Raw genomic sequence first — 15,485 nt, 5'->3', positions numbered from 1 at the left:
TATATGTTATATGGTTAACATTTTCAGAAACTGCCAAGCTGTTTTCCAAAGTGGTTCTACAATTTTATAATCTCTACAACAATATATGAGGGTTCTAATTTCTCCACAGTCTCATCAATATTTGTTATCATCTGTCTTTTGGATTATAGTAATCCTAGTGGATATGAATTGTTACCTTAATGTGGTGCTAATTTGCACTTCCCTAATTTTAACGACGTTGAGTATGTTTCCATGTGCTTATTGGCTATTCTTATAGCTTTTGGAGAGAAATATCTATTCAGATCCTTTCCTCATGTAAAATATATTTGTATTTTTATTGTTGAATTGTAAGAATCCCTCGTATATTCTGAGATACAAGTCTCTAATCAGATATGATTTGCAAATATTTTCTCCTCATTGTGTGGGTTGTATTTTCACAATCTTTATGGAATCCTTTGAAGCAAAGAAGTTTTTAATTGAAATGAAGTCCAATTTATCTATTTTTCTTTTGTTTTGGGGCTTTTTGTTTCATATCTAAGTAACCATTGCCTAACCCAAGGTCATAAAAACTTACTTGTGTTTACTTCTAGGGACTTTGTACTTTTGGATATTACATTCAGATTTTTGTTAATTATGTGTATGATGTGAGGCAGTGATCCAACTTCCTTGTTTTGCATGTGCATATCCAGTTGTCCCAGCACCAATCATTGAAAAGACTATTCTTTCCCCCTTAAATGGCCCAGGCACCTTTGTCAAAAATCAATTGACCATAAATATACCAGCAGATTTCTGGTCTCTCAATTCCATTCCATTGATCTACCTTGTGTCTTTATGCTGGCACCTCATTGTCTGATTACTTTTGTTTGAAATTGAGAAGTCTTCCAACACTGTTCTTCTTTTCAAGATTATTTGGCTATTTGAATCCCTTCCATCTCCATATGAGTTTTAAGGTCAGCTTGCCAATTTCTCCCCCATAAAACGTATCTGGGATGTTGATAGGGATTGCATTAAATCTGTAGTTCAACTGTCATTTGCAAGCATATGACGAAACTGGAATAATTATGAACAAATGGAGTAAGATGGGTGAGGAGGTGAGCCTTGAAAGAATTTTTGGGTATAATAGTAAGGTGAAATTAAAAAGATTAGGCTAAGATTGGGCAAGGGACATAATGAAAGCTTTCTTTTAAGGCTATCTTTTACTACAAAACAATTTTTGGTACTTACATGATATCTTACATTTAACAAAATATTCAGGAGATTTTAATATACTTATCTAATTATAAACTGTAAGTCAAAGATTTCAGGGGCTGGCCTGGTGGTGCAAGCGGCAAGTGCGCGTGCTCTGCTGCGGTGACCTGGGGTTCGCCGGTTTGGATCCCTGGTGTGCACCAATGCACTGCTTGTCGAGCCATGTTGTGGTGGCATCCCATATAAAGTAGAGGAAGATGGGCACGGATGTTAGCTCAGGACCAGTCGTCCTCAGAGAAAAGAGGAGGATTGGCATCAGATGTTAGCTTAGGGCTGATCTTCCTCACACACACACACACAAAAAAGATTTCATCATGTTCAGTGGTGTGCTGGTTATCATTATCAGCTCTTAGAGGCTCAGGAAAGTGATTGTGTTCATTTCTTCCCAACTCTTCGTTTAGTGACATCTCACTGGTAGCTTAAAATTGGCCTTGGTGGGAGAATTTGCTTTGGAGAAATTGTTAAATGCTACAAATCAAACGCTTTTCTCTCTTGAAAGCCTATTGTTAACAATTATGAGCTTATGACTATAAAAATTCAAATGTTGTTTTTATCTTAAGTAGACCAAAACTGTTCTGGGTGCTCAAAATAGATATTAAATAATCTAAATAAGAAGTATTTTGGTATAACTCTCGGCATAACACGTCAATTTTTGAATAGAAACTGCCTGTGAAATTAATGAATGTTGTTTACAAACCTTTTGGTAAATAAACTTAAACTAATACAATCACAAAAGATGTAGTTTCTTCTAAGGTAGAAGACATGGATGTCTGATAAAAAACCTTGATAGACAGAGTTTCAGCCAGTAATCCTACAAGAAACAAATCCACTGTAGAGTTAAATAACAAAAATTCAACTGAGTCGATTTGAAGATCTAATTGGCTTTATTCAATGATTCATGAACCAGGCAGCATCCCATCCAGCAAGGATCTCCAAGGAGTTGCACAAAATGGAAGGCTTTAATAGGCAGAAGGGAAAGGTATAAGGAAACAGGGGATTATCTCACCTTCCTTTAGGGAATAGAAAGGGTCTATGTGGCAGAGTACCTCATTGGTGCTAACCAGAAAATTCCAGACCGGCCACTTGAGACTACATTCTTCAGGGAGGTTCAAACTGCAGTTAGGTTAGGTATTAAGCTTTGGTTTGGTGACAATGTGGGCTTAATACAATTTGGGTCCTATTTTTTAAAAAATTATTTTATTGCGGTCATATTGGCTTATAACGTCGTGTAAATTTCAGGTGTACATTATTACATATCAGTTTCTTTATAGACTGCATCGTGTTCATCATTAATAGTCTAGTTTTTATCTGTCACCATACATATGTGCCCCTTTACCCCTTTTGCCCTCCCCCCAATCCCTACCTCTCTGGAGCAGTAGTGAATCCATTACTACATATCTTTATTCAGTAATTGGTAGTTGGTAGTTCGCAAGATCTCCTAGAAAGAACATTTGTCTATAAACAAAAGAAAGTCATTGAAATTATAGATATAAACTAAATGTTATAGGGAAATAAATAAAAGTATAAAATTGCTGTTTAAGATAGTTTGAACAAACCAATATATTAAATAACAAACTTAAAGAAAAATATAGCAAGTAATCAGAAAGCTAATGGAAAAGAAAATTATATTTCTATAATATTAATGTTGTGATTGATTGCTGAGCTCTTGAGCTATTTATTCATTTCTAAGAAGAGTCATTCATTTATCTATCATAATTTTATCCCTCATATTATTTTCAATAGCTATTATTTTTCAAATGGATCTTTAAGAATGAAGATTAAGAAGAATTGAAATTACAACACTGAGTAGGCGTTCCTGTGATTCCAATTATTTTAATACTGATAACTAATATAACATGACTTATTCAATAATTTCCAATTGTCAGATGGAATGATCTTATTATAAAAATATCATATTCTTTGTTCAAGCCGATATTTATAATTACAGATAAAATTCTGACTGTTTAAAAAAGCTTAAATAAAACCATTATTGCGTAATGGTCAGGCTGTGGCTTTGCTCATAAAACTTACTAAAAGAAGAGCTGTCGAGAGTCCGAGCCACTCATTTTCCCACTGTCACTGGGACAGAGGTGGATAACATCACAACTAGAGTTAAAAGTGAAGAGTCTATAATGAGCAAATCTAAAATATATGCCAACTAAGAAATTCAAGACTACAGCAGATTTATTGGCATTTTTTCAAGTCAAAAATTAGTCTCCAGTTGTTTGAATGCAAATCCAGAATTTAAGATCCAATGTTGATTAAATCCTAATAAGCAGAATTTTCATGTCTATCTTAGAAGCAGATTAGCAGTTCTTGACTCACTGCTTCTCAATTTACAGCTAGGCACGCATGATTATGCTTAAAACTCCCATATTGGCATCAGTCTCCTCTCAAGTTTAAAGGGAATGGAAATGAAATAACAATAACTTTCCTGCACTGGAAATTTTCCTGACTCAAAACAGTGTTAGTGACTTTTTAAGATGTAGTAAAAAGGTTTTAATTCTGCCATATAGTCTATAATTCATAGACTTTTACAGGTCAATGTATAAAAAATCCTATTTATCACCACTTCAAACAGATTCTCTCTTTCCATTCCCATTCAATAATTTCAACTCCTGGTATGCAATATGAGTATAGCTAGAGAGAGAGAGGTTAGGGAAGTCATTACTCTTTTGGATGCAGATATATCAGATAACTAAGCCATTTAGTTCTGAAAGACACTAATAGCTTTAGGATCAATGCCTATTGGTATAGGATTAGATTTTTATGTATCATTTGTACATAAACAACTCTAAACTTTATTTGTAAAATGTTCTGGAGGAGGAAAAATAATTTTCCCTCTAACCTTTTGGGTTTTTGGCTTATACACTCTTGTAGTAAAAAGATAGATTAATAGGAGAAAAACAAACAGAAGTTTAATAACATGTATACCTCCTATATAGATGGGAAATACCCAAGAAAACGGAATAACTCCCCAAAATGGCCCCAGCCACCACCTTATATACCATCTTCAGCTAAAGACAAAAGATATTGGGGGTGTCAGGAAGGGGGAAATCCCTCTTTCTGCCCTTCTTGTGTTCTTATGGCTGGACTAATAATAAAATTGAACAAGACCACATTAACAGGAGAAAAACCCAGTTTAATACGTATGTATTGGAGATCATAGAGAATGACGCTCAGAGAGTGAACAATATGGACAGTATATATATCTTTTACACAAAGACACAATAGATTTGTGAGGAATGACAGGAGAAAGAAACTTAGACTTGAGGTACGTAATTAGTGAAGAATTTAAGCAGAGTTCAGGCTTGAGGTAGTAAATTAGCAAGGTTTGTTTATGCAGGCTTCTCAGCCCTGAATTCCCTAGCTCTGGTAATAGGGAAACACGAAGAGCACCTTTCACATGGGAGATTTATTTCCTGCTTCAGCCTAAACAGAGGCAGGTGGATCAGAATGACCTTTTTGCTTCTCAAGTAACTGTAATTCAAGATAATCAATATGTTATTGTGGGATATTTTGAGGTGGCCTGCCCCAGGCCCCAATAGGAGAAGAGGAAGGCCAATTATAGGAGGTTACCAGGAAAAGCACAGTAAACAAGAGCAAAGTTGTTATGCAAATTTAAATTGTTGCCTTCTCCATTGATAAAGGTTGCTAGAGACTTATAGTCCTCCTTCTCTTCCTGGTGCAGACAGGAGGACACCCTTACAAACGGAGATTTCTCCTATAAATGTAAATGTCTCTTACAGAAGGGTAACTTTTGGTTTTCAGAGCCTCTCCTGTGTCTGCAGTTTCTTAACAATAATCAGCCTAAGATAATCCTTATGCCAAAGAGGCATATTTTGGAGGTGACAGCTGTGTGCAGAGAGTCAACTCAATCACCAGGCACAAAAGTACCAGCAGAAGATAGGAACCTTGATTTCAGTGAAGCCGACAGTCATCAATGACTTTAGTCCTCGATCTGTGAATAGTTTCTTTTTTCCACAACTTAAGAGAAACTGAGAACATTTAATGCAACCAAAGGTGAATGCTTGTACTTACTAAATCACTTTTCATGGAAAGACGAATGAATAGAAGCAAAACACTGATCTAGATTCTATGAAAAAAGATCTGAAACAGTTGACAATCAGAGCATGCTTTAAAAATATTGAAGAAAATTATATTTGAAAAAATATTTGTTATAAGAAATATTTTGGAATGTATCTGCTTTTTATTTGTATTTTAAAAAATTCAATGAAGGAAAGGATATGTTGGAAAGACATGACAAAATCATATAGATTGATTAAAAGGAAGTATGATGATATAGGTGATATTGGCTCAAGCCAAGGTTGACATGAGGGAAGCCATATTGTAGAAAAGAAAAACTGTATTGTAACTTTGAATGACCTCTGACAAACTAACCCAGCTGCATATGCACCCTCCAGGAGATCCAACTGCTCTGTAGATTTTATGACCTCTGCTTGTGCATGTACCTCCCAGCTGCGATAAGATGATACCTGCTTTTTTGAGTTCCTTAGGAATGTGATGACCCCGGAACAGAGAATCTATGCTGACAGCCATCATCAGTGAAAACTGAAAGATCTGGTGTGGCACTCCCAGTCTGTAACACCAGAAGGTCAACATTCCTAACCCCCTCCCCAATAACCCAATGGCCTATATAACTGCTATAAGATTTCGTGCCCCTTGAGATGGTTCTTTTGGACATGAGTTGGCCATCTTCCCTCTTGCTAGCAAGCTGTAATAAAAAAGTCCTTTTTCTCCTACCACCTTACCTCTTGACTATTGGCATGTCTTGCGGCGAGCAGAAGGCCCCACGTTGGGCGTAACATAGGGAACTGTTAAAAAGAAAACCACGGGCCCAAAATGGCATTGTTACCCTACCAGGTTCGTTTTGCCTGCTGCATGATTATGCCAATCACCGTGGGGACAAGTTTGCAAAGAGAAAGGATTTAATCACAAGGTAGCCAAGTGAGAGGAGGCGGGACAATCAAAATCACATCTGCCTCCCAGAAAACGGGGACTCAGGGATATTTATGGGATAAGGGGGCAGGGCAGTCTGAAGTGTGGGAATAGGTGATTGGAGGAAAGGAAAAGTGAGGTAATTGATAATTGTAGTGAGGCTTCATGCCTCTTCTTAGGAAGCATGTTCACAAAAATGGTGCAGCCTCATGATCTGAGGGTGGAGTTTTAGCTCCGTGACTTCAAAAAGGTCACCTGTCAGCATTTGTGCACGCCCAGTTGATGGGTTGGTGGTCTCAACTGGCCTTAACTAGACAAGGGGTCAACTGTCAGTTCCTGAAAAATAGCTCAAACATTCATTACCATGGTGACCCAGGTGCCAGGGAGATGTTATCTTTAGGAACCTAGTGGGAGTTGGATAGTATATTGCCTAAGCAGCACAGTTAACAATGGGTGGGTGTACAACTAAAATCTATAAAAGTAATTGCAAAAAACTTTAGCTACTAGCTACATAATCATCAATGGCTAGCTGTTTACCAGTTTCAGCGTCACTTTTGCTACAGCCCATGATACCAAACCTAGATTTAATACCTGATCTAATTGCAGTTTCACCCTCTTCCAGAAATTTAGCTTCCAAAAGCCCTTGCTAAAACACAGCATTTGTGCTACCTGTGGCAGACACCTTTGGTTCCCACATCACATCTCCTCTGTCTACACGTGATTTTTGCAGACAGTTCTCGTAAGGCTCATTCTGCACTAACTGCCATCCACCTCAAATATGTACCACTCAATTTTCCACTTTCTGCCTAAAGGTCTCTTTGGTGATGCAACAATCTAATTTGACCAGACTTAAGTGCAACATAAAAGTGTGAAATTGTTAATGTCTGCAAAGGCATCCCTCAAACCAATGGAGGATGATGGAGTCACTGGATAAATGTACCGGTTTCCTTTCATTCAAGTCGACAGTTATTGGAGTACTTCTTTATTTCTTAGAGGTCCCATCTAAGTCATTTCCCCGTGGCGTTAATATTGCACTCTTATACGGATTTTCCATCTTCCCTGACTCTTCCTCTTTCCACTCTTTCACTTCTGCTTGCTGATATCACCTCACAATAACCTACCTCTCTCCCGGTGTTATCGCATGCTGTGCTTGCAGTGAGGCACGTGATCGTCTCTCTGCCCTAGAGAACAGACATTCACTGTGAGATTCTGGAACAGAACAGCATCAACATTCGTAAAACTATCACGTGTGGTAGATTGGATATGGTAAAGCTAGAACAAGTGGCATTGGGGAAGGTAGCAATTCTAGCATTTAAATGATATAAGCTTAACGGTAGTGATAAGAAATGTGAAGTTGTCCACTGTTTGTTAGTTGCCTTAGAAGCCATGAAGAAAGAGTGAAAGGCTCAGGTCAGCAAACTTCACTCGAAGTACGCCATAAAAGTCATGGCCGTGTTTAAAGTGAGTGTCCTTTCTTGCAGTCATAGGGAAAACACTGGTAACACTCAGGGTCAAGCTTCAGTTAGAAGTGTGACAAAGCAAACTAAGTAACCAATTTAAATATTCCAATTTAACAGTTTGCCAGAAACACTTTGGCAGAATCTTAAGGAATGACTCAGAAAGCTCAGGGATTGGAGAATTTTAGAATGGATTTATTATATGAAACTAGAGAACCCACAAGCTGAAAATATTCTATTATAAATGTCTAAGAATACTTCTTTCACTAAAGCAATAAGGAATATTCTAGTGAAGGAGCCGCCATCATTTTTTAGAAGCTCAGTTGTGACCCTCTTCTGTAGATCAAGATTGGCAGTAGGAGATGCTGTCATGCACCTACACTCTAGATTCCACAGTTAATGGGAATGACAGATTTCCAGAATAGTGGAAGACACATGTCAGCACTAATGAAACAGAGGAAAAGTATATACAGTTACCACAATGGATAACAACACCATAGGGCATGTTACCTTGACACATAATGATCTGTGGTAATCGCTAACCGACATGACGTTCTTAGGGGATCGCAAGACCTGATGAGAAGGCTAACATCAGCTCTACAATAGAAAAAGGTGAACTTGCACTCAGTTTCCAGATCCCTGCCATCAGATTCAGAGCTCATTGATTGAAGGAGAAGCTGGCTATCCAAAAGGAAAACTCTGAAATGTTATTACAGGAATATGAAGTAAATTGTAACCTAAATTCTGAGAATCTATTCTAACAAATGCTTGCATATACGTACAAAGATCTAAAGAAAACAATATTCTTTGATTCATTATTTGTAAAAATGAAAATAATTTACAAAACTAAATATCTTGCAAGAAAGAATTATTTCAAAGTTTTTGTTTCATCTATATATTGGTATGCTATGCGACTATTTAAAAATAAAATAAGAACAAGCCTTTTATGTGCAGATATTACAAGATCTCAGAGACATATAGCTAATTGGACAATACATAAAATCCCGTATAATTTATGTAATAAAACAGCTATGTGTTTATATGCACATAGGTAATAGTTTAAATTTATTTATTTATTTATTTATTTATTTATTTTGTGAGATCAGCCCTGTGCTAACATCTGCCAATCCTCCTCTTTTTTTGCTGAGGAAGACTGGCCCTGGGCTAACATCCATGCCCATCTTCCTCCACTTTATATGGGACGCCGCCACAGCATGGCTTGCCAAGCAGTGTGTCGGTGCGTGCCCAGGATCCAAACCAGTGAATCCCGGGCCACCGGAGTGGAGCGCGCGCACTTAACCGCTTGTGCCACTGGGCTGGCCCCTAAATTTATTTTTAATGAGTGGAAGGATACCCAAACTGTTAACAGTGGTTGTCTAAAAAGAGTGGTAGGAGGGAAACTAAGTAAGAATTTAGTTGTAAGAGGGAAGTTAAGATACTTAACACTCTTTTAACCTATATTCCGATGCATTGCTGGAATCATTTTACAAAGATGATGCATTCAAGTCACATTTGTGTTTTTCAAAAAACAGTAAGAAATGAGGCGTTAAATATGTCTTTAACCTATGTGTCCCTCCTCTATGACATTCTCCTTGTTCCTCTAACCCAGATCAAACTATAATCAAGAATTGTGTATTTATCATTCTCTCTTTTTAAATAGTATTACACACATATATAGGTAGTCCTAAACAAGAGCTTTACATATATTGTACATTATGTTAAGTCATTCTGTACATATTCTTCTCTGCCTTACAGTTTTCACTCCCAATGTATTAGTGAGAGCCATGTGTAGCTGTGGTTCATTCATATATATTGTGGTCCCTTGCAGCTATATTCTATTGTAGAAATATAACACAATTTATATCTTAAGTATTACTCTCTTGTTTTGTTATAATTTTTTTTAATGTATATTTCACCCTTTCTTCTTTCTTCATATTGAGTTTTATGGTGCAAAAATCCCATCTATACCTCTTAAATTTAATCCTGGTACTTTGGCATGTAAACTATTTTTTCAGTTCTAAATAGCATTCTTAATTGTTATTTTGATTTTTTCTTTGACTCAACTAGAATTGTATTTTCAATTTCTAAATGTATGGGGGATTTAGTTATATTTTTTATTATTTTTGTGTTAAAATCTCCATAGAGAATAGGCTTAAAGTTATCTATTCTTTAAAATTCATTGAAACATGACTTTATGGTCTTGGAAGTGTTGAATTTAGTAACAATATTTTGTAGGTTGAAAAAGAATGTATATTCTCCAATTTTTTAGTTCATTGGTCTTTTTATGTTCATTAGATCAAGCTTAATGTCGCATTGTTTAAATCTATAATGTAACTTCTTTTTGGAGAAATATATGTTAAAACCTCCACTTATTTGGTAGTCTTGTCAATTAATTTTTAAAAATATGTTAATTTGTACTTTCAATTTTTTAAATCTAATTACTACTGAAACGTAAGTTCAGAATTTTCACATCTTATGGGTTGATTGAACATTTTATTCTAGTATTATGGCCTTTTTTATTTCTAGTAATGTTCCTTGCCTTACAGTCAATTTTGCCTATATAATGTAGCTGTGACATTTTAGTATTTTTTGTTGAATCAAAACACTCTTACAGAAAAGTGTAACCAATATATGTGTAGATTTCAATGAATTACTTCAAAATATATATACCTACCAGATCAAGAAATCCATCATTGCCAGCACCTCAGAAGCCCACACAGAGCTCATCCCAATCATTACTTTCCCTCTCTCCCAAGAGCAATCACTGCTCTGACTTCTAATACCTTACTTTAGTTTTTCTTATTTGTTTGTTTGTTTGTTTGTTTGTTTTTTGAGGAACATTAGCCCTGAGCTAACATCTGTTGCCAATCCTCCTCTTTTTGCTGAGGAAGATTGGCCCTGGGCTAACATCCGTGCCAATCTTCCTCTACTTTATATGGGGTGCTGACATAGCATGGCTTTGATAAATGGTGCATAGGTCCACGCCCGGGATCCGAACCAGCAAACCCTGGGCCGCCGAAGCAGAGTGTGCGAACCATTATGCCACAAGGCCGGCACCATAGTTTTGCCTATTTTTGAACTCTTCATAAATGGAATCATGCAGTATGTACTCTTCAGTGTTAGGATCTTTTCTTACTTTAGCTGTAGTTTGTTCATTTCAAGTATTTTGTAGCATTTCATCATAAGACTATACTATAATTTCGTCATCCATTCTACTGATGATGAACACTTAAGTTGTATCAAGTTTGGAACTCTGACAAATAATACTGCTCTGAACATTATTGTATTTTCCTTTTGGTGCCCATATGTAGCTTTTCTGTTATGTATTTACCTAGAAATAGAGTTGTCAGATAAAATACAAGATACCTAGTTAAATGTAAATTATAGATCAAAACAAAAAATATTTTGGTATATGTATGTACCAAATATTGTATGCATGCACTTATACTAAAAAAGATTACTCGATGTTGATCTGAAATTCGTATTTAAATAAGTAGTTTTGTTTGCTAAGTTTGGCAACCCAAACACAGAAATAAAAGTAAAAAAAAAAAAAAAAAAGAACAAGACCAGAAAAAAAAATGAACAAAACCAGAAAAAAGAAAAAGTAAAATAAAAATAAACCTTTCTCTAGCCAAGAAGGTATTCTACTATGGTATCTTCCAGAAGCTTTTTTGTTAGGCCTCTCACTTTTGCACATTTATCCTCTTGTATTAGAATTTTGTTTGTATTGCAAAGTTTTATTTGTCAATTTTGATGTTTTTCTTTTCCAAATGGCTATCCAATTAAACTAGAACAATTTATGGAAAAGACCATTTTTTCTCTGCTATGTAGAGTGGTTTGTAGATCAAACCACTTTGGGTTTGATCAAAATAGACTAAAATATGTGAGGGTTTTAAATAGGATGATATTAAATCTATAGATCAATTTGGAAAGAAATGACACCTTTAATATATTCAGTATTCAAATCTTGAATTTAGTATACTTTTCCATTCATTTAAGTCTTTACTTTTTCTGAATATATTTTAGGATTCTATGTCTAGGTCTTGAACATATTTTGTTGGATTTATTCCTAAACATATGATATTTTGTTGCTATTTAAGTAGATACAGTTTTGTGAAAATTTCCATAATTAGCATGGAATTATCTACCAACATTTACCACTCTTTTCATATACTTTTAACAGTTGTGATTTTGTGATTAATTTAGTAAAGTTATTCTTGGTCACTTGAATGTAAGATCTATTAAGGCAAGAATCATGCGTAGTTTTATTCATCATCATATCCACAATGCCTATCTCAATGTATGACATAGTAGGCAATCAATAAATATTTGCTGCAATCTTTGTAGGAAGTGCCTAATTCCAATGATTTGAAAATTGGTCCTCAGTTCCATTTACATAGAATATTTGGTTGACAAGCATCCTTTAGAAACACAAATACCAACTTCACCATATGCACAGTAATCTTCTAAGAATTTCCCTATGCTAGAAAAATGTGGGACTTAATTTGAATTTAGAGTTGGGGAAGAAAAAGGGAATAATTATCTATATGACTAGGTAGGGGAAAGTTGGTGAAACGATCTTTAGATTTCACTCTCAAGTAATTAAAACATGGCGACACGTGGGTACAGAAAAAAGTACTAAGATTTGCTCTTCATTATCAGAATTCAGAATAAAGGATGGAGCCATTTCACAGACTGGGTCGGATCCAATGTTGCATTTAGTCCAGAAATGCAGAATTTTATGAGGGGCAATAGTCACAATACTTGTAAGAAAAGCAAACAAGATAGGAAACCTCTAAAGAAACTACATTTGGGAGCTGGCCCGGTGGTGCAGTGTTTGAGTTTGGCGGGCTCCGCTTTGGAGGCCTGGGTTCACGGGTATGGATCCCAGGTGCAGACACACACCACACGTCAAGCCATGCTGTGGCGGCGACCCACATATAAATAGAGGAAGATTGGCACAGATGTTAGCTTAGGGCCAATCTTCCTTATCAAAAAAAAAAAAAAGAAAAGAAAGAAACTATATTTGAAAGTTTTTTTTAATCAGTAAGGGAATATTATACCTAGTCTCAAATGTCTCATGAGCCGATAAGAGCAATTGTCTCACTCTGTGGTGATCCACAGAGCAAGAAGGACAAAAGATTAAACATTACACAGAATTAACTCTTGGTTAGATATATGAAAAATGTTCTAACAGTTTGATTTGCTCAAAGATGGAAAGGACCTATCACTCTATCAAGGATGAATTATATCAGTCTTGTCAGAGCATGCTTGTAATCTGTGTGCCTCTCTATCATCCTTCCAATTATCAGTCTTCTCCACTGTAAACAATTAGAAAAGCATAATATTATTCAGTCTCCTTAGTGATTGTTATCCTTTAAAAAACAATCAGCAAAAGAACTAATGCATTATTTTTTGTAATGTGAAGATGTTGTGCAATCATCGTATTCTAATAAGTGAAGAATACATTATATACATTCTAATATATAGCATACGTATGCATATTTTTTTAGGAGCATTATGGTTCATGAAAATAAAACAAACCAGTAGTGTAGTGGGTATATGAAACAAAGAAATTTAGACATATGGAATAAAAATATATTTTCTTGTTTCTAAAAAAGATTTAAGAGATTATTCATTATTTTCTTTTATAATTTTCTTGGAATTTAATGATGATGTGGCCTAAGTTATATTTTGAAATACTTTATAATTTTTAAAAATAGGGCAACAAAAATAACTGCTCATGGTGTTGCCCGTCCCCTTCTCTTTTTACTTGCAGGCATAAAATCATGCATCAGCAGCCTCGTGAGTAAATGCAGATACAAGTGATGTAGTGTACCATTTTAATTTAAATGCAAAATATTTATTGCTCTTACATAAAGTCAATAATATTCATACTGGTGAATAAGTGCCACCGATTCAAATCAATTTTTTTAATTACATAAAAATTTATTATTGCTCATAACTTTATATTTCTCTAGATACTATGTAAATCTTTTAAAACAATTAGCAAATCCAAAAGCACTTTGTATATCTATGAATTTTTAATGCTCCTCTACATGCCATCTTTCTTCCAAGTAGAAAAAAATAATTCCTTTAAATATCTCCTCCGTCTTCAAACCCTTTAACTTCTAGCACTAAAGGCGGCTATATAGAACATAAATAACATATTAGTTTTCATGGTCTATGAATCAGACAACACTATGAACGTATTTCAACTGTTTTAAAGGCCTTCCAATCACATATGACTCCCATAGTGCCATTGGGTGAATATGTGGGTAAACAAACTTTTTAGATGATATGAAGGCCTATGAGAAAAGGGTATATTATCCTGAGGCTGACCGGTCAATCATTAAGAATACGAGAGGTGATTAAATACAAGACGGAAGCAGAAAATGGTAGTAATGAAAATATTACTCCATATGGTCAAAAACTGTATGTATTCTTCAGATTCAAATGTGTTTATAGGGAAGTGTCTTCACTAGAGCCCAGCTGTTTATTAGCAAGACTTTCTAGCATAAGTTACATTGTTTCAGGGGAGGGTTGTTAATGCAGAGTGAGCATTAGTTAAGGCAAGTGATGAATATCAACTCCATTAGATAACCAATTATAAATCTTCAATCTGCATCATTCTTCAATAATCAGTTGTTGTTTTTAAAAAAAGTCTTTCAGGAATCTCTCAGAGAGAACTATGCTTACCCATTGTTTTGTAATGATAATGGAACAGAATTCTGTGTGCATTTAAGGGAAATTAGACTTGCTGGTTGTATCTGATTAATTGCTGAGTTTGAGAAGTGGGCAAAAACTAGCTTGCACATCTTGATTTTCATTTTTCTTTTGGCTGAAGGAAGTTCATATGTGAATTCGGGGGGTTGTTACAGGTTGGAAATGGAAATAAATGATAGGATGGTTTGGGTCCCAAATATTGCCCTTACATAGATAGAGTTTGAATCATATGGAAAGAGATGCTATAGACCTTTTTTTTTTTAAAGAACTTTATGTGGCTTCCAAGAGTAGGTGACTGAAAACTCCCCAGAGTGGGGAAGATGGACAAAGAACCTTACCTTCAACCTCAATGATAATCAGAATGGAGGAGATAGAAACATATTTCTTTGATTTCCCGGTTTAGGAGCATTGAGTGATATCATTGAATCCAAATCAGAATCCTCCCAGTGAGCATAGCCAGGACCTTCAGGCAGTCTCAGAAGAAGGCACTTTGGTGCAGGCCTGGCTTGGAGAAGAAGAACCTGGTCGGTACCTTTATATTGTTATTGTCTTTTGGTTTTAATCTTGTATTTTGTAATAATTTTAGATTTAGAGAAAAGTTGCAAAGATAACACAGAGAATCCCCATATACTCTTCATCCACATTTTGCCTATGCTAACATCTTACATAACAATGGTATATTTCTCAAAACTGAGAACCAACATTTGTGTATTACCATCAACTAAACTCCAGACTTTATTCAGATTTCATCAGATTTTTTTTCCAGTAGTGCTCTTTGTCTGAGCCAGGATCCACACAGGATACCACATTGTATTTAATCGCCATTTCTCCTTTGTCTCTTCAAATCTGTAACTGTGTGTAAGTCTTTCTTTGTTTAATTATGACCTTGATAATTTTGAAAAATGCATAGAAATTTAAGGATTATTCTCTTTATACACATATTACAAAAAAATTGAAGTTTGAGTCATGTTCTGCCCTTCCATTTTGTCAAATAAACTACGACTAAGGGGAAGTTTTGCGCATAATTGGGGAAGTGGGGCAACACTGAAGAAGGTGGAGCTGATGCCTTGCTGGGTATTGTGGATGTCAGCAGGACAAGAAACATTCTACTAAACA

Source organism: Diceros bicornis, chromosome 1 (genome assembly GCF_020826845.1).
Source record: "Diceros bicornis minor isolate mBicDic1 chromosome 1, mDicBic1.mat.cur, whole genome shotgun sequence".
Lineage (NCBI taxonomy): Eukaryota > Metazoa > Chordata > Mammalia > Perissodactyla > Rhinocerotidae > Diceros > Diceros bicornis.
This window is presented reverse-complemented; position numbering follows the sequence as displayed.